The sequence below is a fragment of the Nicotiana tabacum genome, chromosome 5 (genome assembly GCF_000715075.1).
Source record: "Nicotiana tabacum cultivar K326 chromosome 5, ASM71507v2, whole genome shotgun sequence".
In the NCBI taxonomy this organism is placed as follows: domain Eukaryota; kingdom Viridiplantae; phylum Streptophyta; class Magnoliopsida; order Solanales; family Solanaceae; genus Nicotiana; species Nicotiana tabacum.
In genome coordinates, this window is record NC_134084.1 from 131,076,793 (window position 1) to 131,091,421 (window position 14,629).

Here is a 14,629-nt window from a genome sequence, read left to right on the forward strand (position 1 = left end):
TCTCTGATTCCCCTCTCTAACCTCTCTCATTCTTCAACACACGAAAAAATCGAAGTCACCTTCGAAATTCGAAAGAACTTCAACAACCAAATCTGGATTTTGAGAATAAAAAGAAGATATGATGGCCTTGAAATTCAAGGCTATTTCGAAATTCAAAAAAACAAACACAGTAGCTCAGAGATGCTGTAATTTCGAGCTAATGAGCTTTTTTTAGATCTAGAAGCCCAAAATTATAGCAAAAGAGAATTTCAAGGCTATTTCAGTTTATTGCTTTACTCTGTAATTTCTGGGTTATCGAGGAGTGATTTGGTGTTGGATTGCTGCGATTTCGGTTGAAATAGTAGCTGAACTCCATCTTGTTTTCTTCTTAGATTTTATTCGGCAACGAACGAGGTATGTCAATGTTTCTGTATTTGATTCATGCTTTGGCATGTCTGAAAAGCTTTGGTATGTTGTAGCTGAGCATCATTCTGTATTTATGTATGCCAATGTCAATTTTGAAGTCTACTCAGTCATGATTTATTACATGTGTTTGAAAAGCAAAGTTTTTATGTTATCTAATCCTAAGTTTACTGAGATTAACTTGTGTATTTGAGTTGACTGCTTGTCTTCTTATGCCTTGAACAAGAAATTTCAACCAAGAACCAACTTTGAGGTTTCTGTTCCATTCGTAATTCGAGTTTTAGTGTAGATCTTATAGTTGGATTTCTTCTTTGCTAGTTTGACAGTGATGTATAAGTTTATTTAGAGACTTTAAAATTTGATCCAAAAGAGATGTTTCAAATAAAATGTCTGTTGCATATCTTTTAAATAAGTTTTTAGTCCTCTTTTCAAAAATACAATCAATATGATTGTTTCAAAGATTTCTTCATCCATTTTCTTGATGTTTGCATTGGTCTGTCTTTCGCTTCCTCAACAGAAGTAGGAAAGCTATTAAAGTTGCATGAAGTGATTGTTAACACTGAATTGGAGCATATTGTTTGGTTTAGATCTGCTTAGCTTTCTCTTAAGTGTGCAGATTTGCTTTGTAATGCAATCTGCTTTTGTAAGTTTAGCAAAAGTAAGAAAAAGTTTTATATATTGAAGTCATATTGTCGTAATTAGTGGTGTAACTTAACTCACTTTAATGACTTTACTTCTTTTCCATGATTTTTATATACATAAGGATTCACGAGTAAACATTTGTTTAAACTAAGATTAATATCTTTGACTCTTTAGATAGATGTGTGCAACTCTGAACTTTAAATAACTAGTAGGTAATTTAAGTCAGAGCCCTTGCGACAATACAAAATTAGGCTAGAATAAACAACTTATGAACATCGTAGCTTGCTTTAGGCGCGATTAATAAATCATCATGACTATGGGTACGGTTCCCGTGGTATAGTCATGATACATAATTCTCAAATTCGGGTGTGCATTTCATGTGACCCGATCATACCAACTTTGAATAATAATGAAATGCAAGTGTTGTAGATTATGGGTACGGTTCTCGTGACACAATTCACAATATGTACAAAAACAAACAAGTGTACGACAATTGTAACTTGTTCTAGAAATAATTTTATAAATAATTAAAAGTGGTTAAAAGATTAAAATACGCATTAGGTTTTAAATATGTAATAAATCAGGTAATAGGGCTAATTATTAATAGTTAAGCGACCGTGCTAGAACCACGGAACCCAGGAATGCCTAACACCTTCTCCCCGATTAACAGAATTCCTTACCTAGTTTTTCAGGTTTTGCAGACTTTTAAATAAAGTCAATTTCCTCAGTTTGGGATTTAAAAAATAAACCGGTGACTTAGGACAACATAATAAATATCCCAAGTGGCGACTCTAAATCTAATAAATATTCCCATTTCGATTAATGTAACTTTAATTGGAAAAACTCCCTTATATCCCTTTCGGGTAAAAAGAGGTGTGACAATAATTAAAAGATAGGAAAACATAAATTCAATCCAAACTCGAGTCTTTAGTGAGGAAGGAATGATGAAATCCTTGTGTTTTTGCTCCTCCAACTCTTCCCCGGCCTCCTTAGGTCAATTATTTGTCCAAAAGTAGAGAAAATAACATTTTCCAAGTATTTATACCAAGTAGGGCCGGTCCCATACGAAATCACCTTCTCCTAGCCGAAATAGGACATTGGCTCTGTAAAATTTGCACAGGCGCATCACATGGGGCGACGCTCCATGCGTGGCATTAGTGGGGAAATCTAGGGAGCTCAACTTTTGTCAGGCGGCCAAAAATACACTATTGCATCGCATAGTGCGTCGCATCAGTGCAAATTTCTTAGAGTTTGCTTTTTTGATAGATTTTTGAAGTCCACATGTGGTTCTCGACCCCCGAATGTGGTCCCGGCTTAATCCTTTAGGCTTTTACTCAGACGTCAAAGCTCCAAATAGCTCGAATTAACTCCATAACATCTACATCACTCGGAATCACTCCTACAAGGCATAAAACACACAATAAGTACAAAACACTAGCGATTAAAGCTCAAACACAATAAAAGTGCACTGAATTAGAGTGCAATAAGTGACTAAGGCACGAGATTATAGCATACCATCAGTATTCCCTCTTAAGCACCCCAAAAGTACCACAACGGAGACACCCACTATGAAGAGACCTTCTGTGAATCTAATGTTGTTTTCTTCACCTTCCTGATACTGAAATGTATAATCCATAATGATATAAAAATATCGCGAGTCTCGACACCATCAAATGTAGATATCAGATATCCATATACAAATCCGAAAAATTCTTAATTGGTACATATAAATCTTGAATCCATTAGAACCTTCTTGAGAGTCATCCACTCTACTCAAATATTAATTGCACCGCCCTAGCAAACCAAACGATTTGTGCCCCATTATCACAATAACACCCAAGAAAGTAACCCCGTCTTAACGCAACTGAGTAAATTACTACTCTATGTGCACTACATCCGTCACAAATAACAACTCAAATAATTCCATGATTTACATATATCCATATAGTGTAATACAACCCATATCCAGAAATTTCCCTCCTTAAGTCATCCTCAAAACCAGCCTATGCTAGTCGTAACTGATCCATAAGTATGCCTCATACCGAAATAAATACAACACATAACCATGCAATCAAATCGTCGATAGGAGACTCCCCCACTTGGCTCAAAGACATGGAAAAAAATATATGATAACTTACAATGACCATACCCTATTACTACCATAATAAGCAGTGAGATTCAACTAAATCCTTCACAAGCTCATGTAACACAAACCTCTAATACCTCAAATCATCTGCAAATCTTGCATTCATCCTCGTGATAGTCAGGTCAACTATTACAACCAATCCAAACTCAAATCGCACAAATATAACCCACTAGTAGAAAAGAAAGCCTCTAGACAACATCATAAAAATCTCACATCCGTAGATTACCTAGCAGGTTATAATAAACCTACTTAGCCTTAAACTGACATCTCTTTATACCCTTTCACAGCCACAACTACTATGCAATCACTTAATCTTCCTGAGTCTGAACTCACCAACAAGGCATGAGAACCTAATTCGTTCCATAGTTAAACAACATGAAAGATCCTCCAATACACTTATAACTCGAGACTATATGTCACATCAAGACAGAAATCAAGCATCCAATAGTCTTTTTTACATCTCAAGCAAACTCTTCTCGTCACATTCAATCCATCTGAACACATCTCGTGATCACACCATACTCATCATATAGCCATCCAACCACTCATCGAGCCTCAAATTCCACTAATAAGGACACTACCGGACTTATAAGTCCAGAAGCACGTGCTCACATAACCGAAATCCCCATGCTCAAGCTACAGTTAACACCCGGCCTCAAGTCCTCCAGAATGGCCCATCATCAACACACCGAGATCACATCTCGCACCTCATCCATGAAATCACAAGCTGTCGATGCACAGCTGATACCGAGCACTCACATGCACATACTAGTGCGTGGAATGAATTCAAAGAGTTACGCTTCAAGTTGAATCAATGTCGCACGATAAGGAAAAAAAATATGGGAAGTTTATCCTAAAGGCCTTGTAGCATCTCAAAGATAGGTATGGACGTCATCATACCGATCTCTAAGACTCTACTAAACACTTGCTCATGACTCGTAGAACCTATGAACCAAGAGCTCTGATACCAACTTTTCACGATCCAAAATTCAACTAGTCGTGACGCCACCTAACCCAACCCACTAGGTAAGTCAATTAACAACTATCCAACTTAAAGAGATTTATTTAAAAAGGAAATGATAATATAACTACTTTTATACAAGAATTTTCCAAGGATTGGTAGTACAAATCATGAGCTTCTAAGATTTAGATTTTTACAAAATTGAATTGAAATAATTACATCTGTTGAAATGTAAATGAACGGAATCTGAATCTAATACTACCAAAGATAAGTGATAGCTATAACTAGAACACAGGTACATCTTCGAATCCAGCCCCCATCATACACAGCAATATCAACATCCAAAATCAACACGCAAGGTGCAAAAGTGTAGTATGAGTACAGCATACCCCATGTACTCAATAAGTAACAAACCTAACATTAGGTTGAAAGTATTGACGAGCTAGAAAAAAGGTCAGAGTCCAACACCAATAGCCAAAAATAATTCATAACAACATAATAAAAGAGATAAAAGAAGTAACTCAAAGATATAATACTCAGCTCGTTCACAGTTCCAGAAGTATGCCTGTGAAAACCCAAATCTTTTACCGAAATAACCAAAATATGAGTAAGTTTGTAAAACTATGATTTTACCCAAAATTTCAATAGGTAAATGTTTCATTATCAAATGGCATGAGGAAAGTACATCTCTATGCATACATGTCAAAATTTATGTGAAGTCATGAATGACGTGATACCATACAACATGAAGAAAATATATCTCTATGCATGTATGTCAAGTGTGCATGTCAAATGCAATACAACACAATGAATAAACCATATGCATACTCTCAGAGTATCAATTTACTCAATCCTCCTAGCCACTCAGTCCTCACAGTCACTCAGTCCTCCCAATCACTCGGCACTCGCTCGTGGCACTCGCGCTCGACACTCGCACGTGCACTAAGTAGGTGCCTGCACTCATGTAGATGTGCAGACTAGAGGGGCAATTCCATCCCAAGCTCTATAATAATCCAATTGTGGCATGAACCAAATAAACATGTTATGGTGTGCATCTCGATCCCGTCATGAATCAATAATACCTGTTGTGGGGTACTGTATGATCCCATCAATATCCTTACAATTAGGCCCTTGGCCTCACTCAGTCATCAATCTCTCCAATCTCCCGGGCTCACAATGTCCTAAAAATCAGCCCAAAAATGATGATGTGATGTATCAATAAATAGTGACAAAGAATGAGATATGATATGCAAGTAAATACATATGACTGAGTATGTAATTGCAATGTAAGAAAATAACTCAACAGCATAAATGACCTCAGTGGTTCCCAACAGGATAAGCATATAGCCTAGACATATATTCTAACATGGATCACATCTCAATTACTCTAGCACGTAGAGATTTCTTAGATACAAATAAGATTAGGTGACTACACAATACCCCAGAAATAACCGAGTCACAATTCCCATGGTGCACACACACACGCCCGTCATGTAGCATGTGTATCACCTTAAAACCAAATACATAACATGTATATTCAGGGGTTCATACCCTCAATACCAAGTATAAAAGTTTTCCTTACATCGAACAAGCCAAATCCAATACCGAGCAAGCCAAGTGATTCTCCAAAAATGCTTTTCCACACATGTCACACCTTCTTTTTCTACCCCCGGAAGGGTATAAGGGAGTTTTTTCTAATTTAAGTGACAATCAAAAAGGGATAATTTATTTAAAATTCAGAGTCGCCACTTGGGATAATTTATGGCATCCTAAGTCACCGGTTAAATCTCGAATCGAGGAAAGATTGACTCTGTTTTACAGTCCGCGAACACAGCAATCAGGGTAAGGAATTCTCTTAACCCAGGAGAAGGTATTAGGCATTTCCGGGCTCCGTAGTTCTGGCATGGTCGCTCAACTATTATTATTGGCTTATTTATCTGATTTTAAAACATTTTCAAACCTATGTGCATTTTATTCTTTTAAAACCGCTTTTAATCATCCAATTAACATGCAACTAATTATTTGATTACACGCTACGAATCATGTCACGGAAACCGTACCCACGATCTACAACATGTTTATTTATCAACAATATTAAATTGGGGCTGGGTAACATAAATGTACCCCAGGATTTTTTAAAAATTAGGCGTCAAGACCACGTCACGGGAACCATACCCGTAGCTATGACAATTATTTAATTAAACACGCCTAAAGTAAACTACGAGAGTGCAAGGCATTTTCTAAACTAATATTGTATTTATGTGAGGGCCATATGTTATGGATTTTATTTGTGTATGGTGTACCTCAAATTATTTTAAAGAAAAGGTTTGTATATTTTTTTAAAGGCAAACTAAAGATATTCCTTCTTATATCTCATTTAAAAACCAAGTATCACAACCACGTCACGGGAACCGTACCCGTAGTTGTAATAGTTTAATTACGTGTCTAAAGAAAACTACGAGATTCATTTTTAGTATCTAAGTTATAAATATGAGGGCCATAGGTTATATGATTCAAAAGTATGAATGACACGCCTCAAAACTATTCAACTAAATGAATTATGGATATTCATATTTAAAGCTAATTCGAAATTTAGGCATCCCAACTACGTCACAGGAACCGTACCCGTAGTTGTGATGATTTTATTACGTGCCTGAAGCATACTACCACATTCTTGAATATACTTTCGAGCCACAATCCCAGAAATAAACGCTAATGTCGTTCAATGAAGCTAGATGAATAAGCATCCAGATAAAACAACAGAACACCAAGCTAAATGAATCAAACTATAGGAGAAACCATTAAGATCAAACATGATAACAATTAGACACAGTAAATTCGAACAAACATGCTTCCGTATGAATGAGTGGATTCGGTGTTCTAGTAGCTTTCCGTTTATTGTAAAGCTAACTCTGTAAATTATACCATAAGAATTGCAGTGAAATGTAGTACATTTCATACTGCCAGCAGTACAGAAATAACAAAATCAGATGAGTGTTAAAGAGAAAATTACAAAGAAAATTTAAATCAAGGAGCCCTTCCCGAAGAGGAACTCACAGCCAAAAATGCCACAAACATCAAGGATGCCTCTAATCGATATTGTGTTGCAAGAACTTATTGATTGCAAAGTGGATAAAACTTGGAAGAAAAGAAAGAGGCAGATAGATATCTTAAATTCTTAAAGACAAGATGAGAAACATCAGGCAGGTAAGAAGGAGAAATTGCTCTCAAATAAAACTGTGCAGGCAAGAAAACACAAAGATTATCAAGTGGAAACCATAACTTCACCAAAACCAAGGAATGGTTCAGCAAGCTTAAGAAAGAACAGTTTTCTCTGAACCAAACCACACTCAATACAAAATTTCTACAAAAAAAGATCCAGAAATGGAACACCTTCAAAATATTTCTCTAATAGCATAAAACAAGTTGCTCTTGCCAAGAATCGGAGCTCTTCCACCTCTATAATAATCACGCAGAGCAACAAGAACAAAATGCCAATTAAAATGCATTGTCAAATGAAGTATCCTCTAGAGAAGAGAGGCTAAACAATATCACTCAATCATCCAACCAGGAGAAACCAGTCAACCCGTTACTTACAGAAAGGAAGGGATGTCATACTGAAATTCATAGAACCTCATCCATGCCATATCACCTTTAGCACAAAGCTCTAAACAAAGAAAACAGCTCAATCTAAGAGCCAACTTGTTTTGACAGAACTTACGTTAGATTTCATATGTAACTTGACCAGACCCAATTACTTCATGGGATTCAATCCAAACAATAGAAGACGACGAGCATAAAGAATTAAACAAACTCACGTTGAAGCAAAAGATAACCAACAAATCCTACATACATGGATACAATTAAGCATAAACAGTGCAGAGTTTGGCTCCCTCAAACTGTACAATAACTCCCTAGCCAGTACAGAACTTCTAGCGGAGCTGATGCTACCATAACTGATGCAAAACTATAACTCAAGCTAGAAGAAATCGCAGCTAAAACTAATCAGAAATGCAGCAAACTGGACAGAAACATGCACAAGTTAAAGGAACTGAACTTGAAAGATTTCCTTAATAAACTTTAGGTCACAGCCCATCGAATCAACTTCATACAATTCGCAGTCAACAACACTCCAAATCAGTCCCCATTTGAATTCACATTTCTGTAAAAAAAATAACCACTCAAACAACCATGTTCAAACTCAGAAAATAAACTTAAAGCTCAACCAAGCTTCCTAAAATTGTTTAGTAATGTTAATTTTTTCTTCTTAGGTATCCAGAAATCGATTCATACAAACAAAACATTTCAGCTCACACGAAATAGAAAAATAGAAGAGTTTGGAGATGAACCTGAAAATGAACTTTCGATTAACGCTATTTAATGATTACAATGATTCTAAGAGGAAGTAAATCCAAACAGAGATTGCACGAACTCATGAACTAGCCACTAAACGAACAGCGTTGGAGAAGCTCGAAACCAACAACACTCAGTCGACTTACCTTAACTCAAAATGAAATCCAGAAAATGAACTAAGCTTTCGAGCTCAATCCAAACTCATCATTAAAGTGAAAATTTCAGAACTTCAAGATGAAGAGAACAAAGGGGATAAGATTAAACAAAACGAAAACAATTTTTTTTTGTATTTTTCTATTGTAACTGGAATTAAACCAACATGGTTATAGATAAATAAAAGAGAAAAGAAGCTTTCTTAGAACCCTAATTTCCAAGTGACCTCTGCTTCTCCCGAAAAATCCCTCAAAAAAATCCCCCTTTACAAAATCGGATCCGGTCCTTTTTGAAAACGAGCACCTGATGAATGTGGAGCTCGGATTAAGTGAAATCAATCCAACGCCTCACACTCATCCAACGATTGTCCTTCAGAACCGTCCAACCGCTTGATATAGCTCAAAATTGGGCGAGTGAGGAGGGGGGGGGGGATCTTTGGTGTCAGAAACGTTACAAAATGGCAAGAGGAGAGAAGGAGGGAACACGTGGTGTGAGTTTGGATTCACTTGCCTGACTTTTGGCGAGTGTGGGAACAAATTTGGGCGAGAACAATAGTGAACAGTACTGTAGCACAACTTTTTTGAGTTTTGGGATTTAGGGTTCGTTCCAGGGCAAATACATGAGGCTCATATACGAGGGTTTGTGGGGCGTGTCGGTTAAAGGGTTAAGTCCGATTTCCTAGGGTTGGTTTGGAGGGGATGTGGGCTGGGGATTAAATGGGTGAAATATTTGGGCTTCAGGACTTTTAGCTTGGCCCGATTTCGGGTTTTGCTCAAGGCTTTCCCCTTTTTTTTATTTATTTTGATTTTTCTTGATTTTTTAAAACTATCAAAATTAATTAAAATCCTAGACTAAAATTTGACTTGTAAAATTATATTAAACCTAAACATAAGTAATTAACTTAAAACCAATGCAAGGAAATTGCTATTTTGGGATTAAAAACTAAAGATGGCCATTTTTAATTTTTGTCTATTAATGCAATTAATTAACAACTTAAGCTTACAAATGCAAATATCATCCTAAAAATAATGCCATGCATGAAAATTGAACATTTTAGGGTAATTCCCATGATCTTTTAAAATATTAAATATGCACCAAAATGTAACTAAATGCAAACAATTACCAAATAATTACTATAAATTCCTAAAATAATAAACACACAAAAGCAAAATCCGTTTGTTACTTTTGTAGGAATATTATTATTCGGGCAAAAACCACTTGCTCACAGCTACCCCTCTTTGCTCGGGAACACAAAGAGTTTTCGAGGAAAGATAAAGTGAGCAAATATGAGCGATTTCTGCCCATTTGGATACTCCCTGGGAAGCATTTTGAAATGTTTGACCGAACCTCGCTTCCAAGATTGCCTACATATCCTTGTCTATAAAGGAATCATGTCAGTTTAGTTCTATAAAATGATGGCTGGATGAGCTGGAGAGCCAAGTGAGGTGTCGTTCCCTCGAGGTCGGTCCGCGGTACTGCTATTACATCAAAATCAAAAATGAAAAAGACTAACTGAGCCTTTCACTTATGAGTTACAAGATTCCTATCTATGAGTCTTCTGAAGTTTGATCTTGAGTCTTGAATGATTCATCATGCAGACTTTAGATTTGAACCTTGGTGCTTGTTAGCTGTGGGCGCTAGCTTGTTCATCTTCAACTTTTCCGATCAAGGCCGGATATGCAGTGCTCGTGATTTCAGTCATGTCTTGAGCAGTTCACATCTCTCTCTACTTCTGCATTTTGTATTCACTTCTTTCTCTTTTCTTTTTTTCTTTTTTTTTTATTCTGGGTTGTGACTAACTTTTGTTGATCATCTCGGACTATTGACTCGCATTCTTGCCGCGAGCTTCTGCTACCTCTAACTTGAATTGAATTCTAAAGTGACTTCCCTTGTTCTCCGGGTGGATGCCCGCTACTGACTTGAAACTTGAAATAACTTTCCTTATTTTCCAGGTGGGCGCCTGATTGCCAAAAGTCGAACTGTATTCCTTGGAACTTGAACTGCTTTCCCTTGTTCTCCAGGTGGGTTCCTGATTTCCATTACTTGCACTTGTTTTTTCCTTGGAACTTGAGCTGTTTTCCCTTATTATCCAAGTGGGTGCCTGATTTCCAACACTTGCACCGCTTTTCTTTGAAACTTGACTTGTTTTCCCCTGTTCTCTAGGTGGGTGCCTGATTGCCAACACTTGAGTTGTATTCCCCTGAAACTTGAACCATTTTTCTTGTTTTCTAGGTGGGTGCCTGATTGCCAAAACCTTAACTATATTCCCTTGCTCTCCAGGTGGGCGCTTGATTGCCAAAACTTTAACTGTATTCCCTTCCTCTCTATGTGGGTGCCTGATTGCTAAAACATTAACTGTCTTCCTTCAAAACTTGGACTGCCTTCCGTTGTTCTCCAGGTGGGCGCCTAATTGCCAAAACTTTAACTGTATTCCCTTGCTCTTCAGGTGGGAGCCTGATTGCCAAACTTTAACTGTATTCCCTTGCTCTCCAGGTGGGTGCCTGATTGCTGAACTCGCACCGTTCTCCTTTGAAACTTGATTCATTCTCCCTTGTTCTCCAGGTGGGCACTTGATTGCTAAGATTGCCTCGCTTTCCTTTGAACTTGTGACGTCTTCCCTTTGTTCTCCAGGTGGATGCCTGATTGCTGAATATGAACTGCTTTCTATTCTTGAAACTCATGTTGTCTTCCCTTGTTTTCCAGGTGGGTGCCTGATTTCAACAAAACAAACGAAATGTTTCTGCTCCTGTTTGGTAGCTGGGCACATTTGTGAGTTTTAATTGAATCATGTTACCCAATATCTCTAAGAATTTTAAAAGCTAGATCCCATTATCTAGGAAGGTCCTGAAAATTAAAATCAAATCTCATCTTAAGGATGAAAACTTCAGAGCTATATTCAACCTCCTAAAGGTGAAACTTATGTTAAATCTCATCATCTAATGGAGGTCTTAAAACTAAGTCCCATTATTCAGGAGGGTCTTGAAAATTTCAAATTAAATCTCATCCTAAGAATGAAAACTTCAAAGCCAACTTATATTTTCTCAAGGTAGAGCTTATGCTAGATCTGGTTACTTATGAATGTTTTGAATTTTAACTAGGCCCCATTGTCTAAGAGGGTCCTGAGAACTTCACATTAAATCCCATTATCCAGGCGGGCCCTGAGAAATTCCTGTCAAACCTGTCCAGTGCATGCTTTCCCCACGGAGGATTCCTCTGAATAAATGAAATTTCTTGCCCCTGTTTTAATCAAAGAAAATTTTATCAGCTTAAAAATGTGGTGGTTAGCTTGCGGCATTCTTGCTGGAGGTGGTCCTTTTGTTGTCGTGCTTTGCTTTGACTGGCTGCCCTGAACTGGCCAAGAATTGTTTGCCTTTCTGACTGAATTTCAACCACAGGACTTTGAATGACCTGAATGCTTTGCACCCAACCCATTGTTTTGCATTTCTATCCTTCCAATTTGAACCTCCGTGTCTTCCACAAAATTCACAAACCACTGGACCGCTTGACCTTTCATTAACACCTTATTTTCACTTTTGCATCATGCTATTTCTAGTACGCTTTGGCCGCACTTTACTTTGTGCAATTTTGGAAGTTGGTAGTAAGCTTTGAAATCCTTTCTTACTTGCTTAAACAAGGCTGACATTGGAAAAGCCTTAGAGAGATAAATCCAAAAGAAATGAAATGCAATGACTTCGAGAGTTATGAATAGAGAAGAGAATCAAAACAGAAAGACTGTTTGAGGAACAAAAAGAAGGAAAAATGACTTATCTAAGTGAGGCTGTTGGCATAAATGGTCATGACATGCACTTCGGATTAATCAACCTAGTCCATTTAGTCAATCCTCTTTCAGTTTTCACACTTCATGCCTGGGGTTCCCATGATCCGATTCCTTTGCAAATTTAACAACCTTATTCGATTTGTTGTGCCCTGAAGGGTTTTCACCGGCAAACCTCTATAATTTATTCATCTCTCAACTCAGCGTCTCCTTACGGTTCCCGTGAGAGTTTTCACCAATAAGACTCTCATTTTTAATTTCTCTCAGCTTTCCATCGCCTTACGGTGCCCGTGAGGGTTTTTACCAATAAGACTCTCTCATTTTTCATTTTTCCTACTCAGAACGGAGTGTTGCCCCTGATATGAATCACACCTCTGCTTGCTCGACTTGGCATCTCTCGAAGACTGATCGGAAGGTCTTTCTTTGGACTGTAATGTGGGCTTTTGGATAAGGTTAGACAGAAAGGATATCACAAAGGCTCAAAACAACTTAAATGGGTTCAAAATTACAACTTTTGGAATAAGATCTCTTTACAACAACCACAACTTCTGCCCCAGTTTCTTTGCTTGGGGACTTTGAATTTTTGTTTTGATGGGACCGAACCGTGAGCCTACCTACGTATCCTTAAAAGGAATCAGGTCGAACATAGTTCATGACATAAGAATTGCTTTGTTGTTGCTACTTTCCTTTTTTCTTTTCTTTATCTTTTGTTTCTTCTCTTTTTTCTCTTCTTCTTTTTTTTTAACTCTTTTTCATTCTTTTCTTTCCCTCTTTTATCTTTTTTCTTTTCTTTTTCCTTTTTTTTCTTTACTTACCTTTTGCGTTCGTGTTTCTGAATTTTGCTATTATTTCCAAAAGAGGGGTATGAAAGGAAATAAATAAGGCTCAAAGGGGTAACAAAAGATAAAGTGTTTAGATTGCATAACAAAATGCCTTCGTCATTCCAATCTTCAAAATATGCCAAGTACAAACAACAATTTAGACAAACCAAAGAAATCATACATAATATCTTTTGACCGCATCGGAATTGATAGTCATATCTATACATTTACCTTCTATATCTTTTAAATATAATGTACCATTGGACAACACTCTCGTTACGATGAACGGCCCCTGCCAATTTGGGGCGAACTTGCCTTTCACTTCAGTCTGATGTGGAAGGATGTGTTTCAATACTTGCTGGCCCACTTCAAATTTCCGGGGGCGCACCTTATTGTTGTATGCTCTTGCCAATCTATTTTGATACAACTGGCCATGACACACTGCTGCCAATCTTTTCTCATTAATCAAACTCAATTGTTCCAAATGGGTTTTGACCCACTCATCATCATCAATTTGGACCTCAGCAACAATCCGAAGGGATGAGATTTCAACTTTCGTGAATATCACTACTTCAGTGCCATATACCAACAAATAAGGAGTTGCACCAACTAAAGTGCGAATAGTAGTGCGATAACCCAACAGAGCAAAGGGCAACTTCTCATGCCATTTCCTGGAACCTTGCACCATTTTTTGCAGTATCTTCTTTATGTTATTGTTGGCTACCTCGACTGCTCCATTCGCCTTGGGGCGGTATGTGGTGGAATTTCGATGCGTAATCTTAAATTGTTGACACACTTCCTTCATCAGATAATTGTTAAGATTAGCACCATTGTCTGTGATGATTACCTTTGGGATTCTAAACCGACAAATGATATTCGAATGAACAAAGTTGACCACTACCTTCTTGGTCACAGATTTGAAAGTTTTAGCTTCAACCCACTTAGTGAAATAGTCAATGGCCACCAGAATGAACCTGTGCCCGTTTGATGCCGCGGGCTCAATCGGTCCAATGAAATCCATGCCCCAAGCAACAAAGGGCCATGGCGCGGACATTGTGTGCAATTCAGATGGAGGAGAATGAATCAAATCTCTATGTACCTGGTATTGATGACATTTGCGCACAAAACTGATGCAATCTCGCTCCAACGTGAGCCAATAATACCCTGCTTAAAGAATCTACTTTTCCAGAACATACCCGCTCATATGCGGCCCGCAAACTCCGTAATGTACCTCGGTCATGATATTTGTGTCCTGCTTAGCATTGATGCACCTCAATAGCCCAAGATCTGGAGTTCTTTTGTATAAGACTCCCCCGCTTAAGAAATATCCACTAGCCAAATGCCAAATTGTTCTCTTTTGATCACATGTGGCTCGT

At 37.7% G+C, this 14,629-nt stretch overlaps 1 long non-coding RNA gene across 1 annotated transcript; it reads left to right on the plus strand.

Moving 5' to 3' along the window:
* Positions 1 to 10,240: 10,240 nt before the first annotated feature.
* LOC142180644 (uncharacterized) lies at positions 10,241 to 11,655 on the plus strand. The gene is made up of 3 exons (XR_012709272.1): positions 10,241 to 11,055; positions 11,151 to 11,219; positions 11,361 to 11,655. It is a non-coding gene; the product is annotated as an uncharacterized LOC142180644 (long non-coding RNA).
* The last annotated feature ends 2,974 nt before the right edge of the window (positions 11,656 to 14,629 follow it).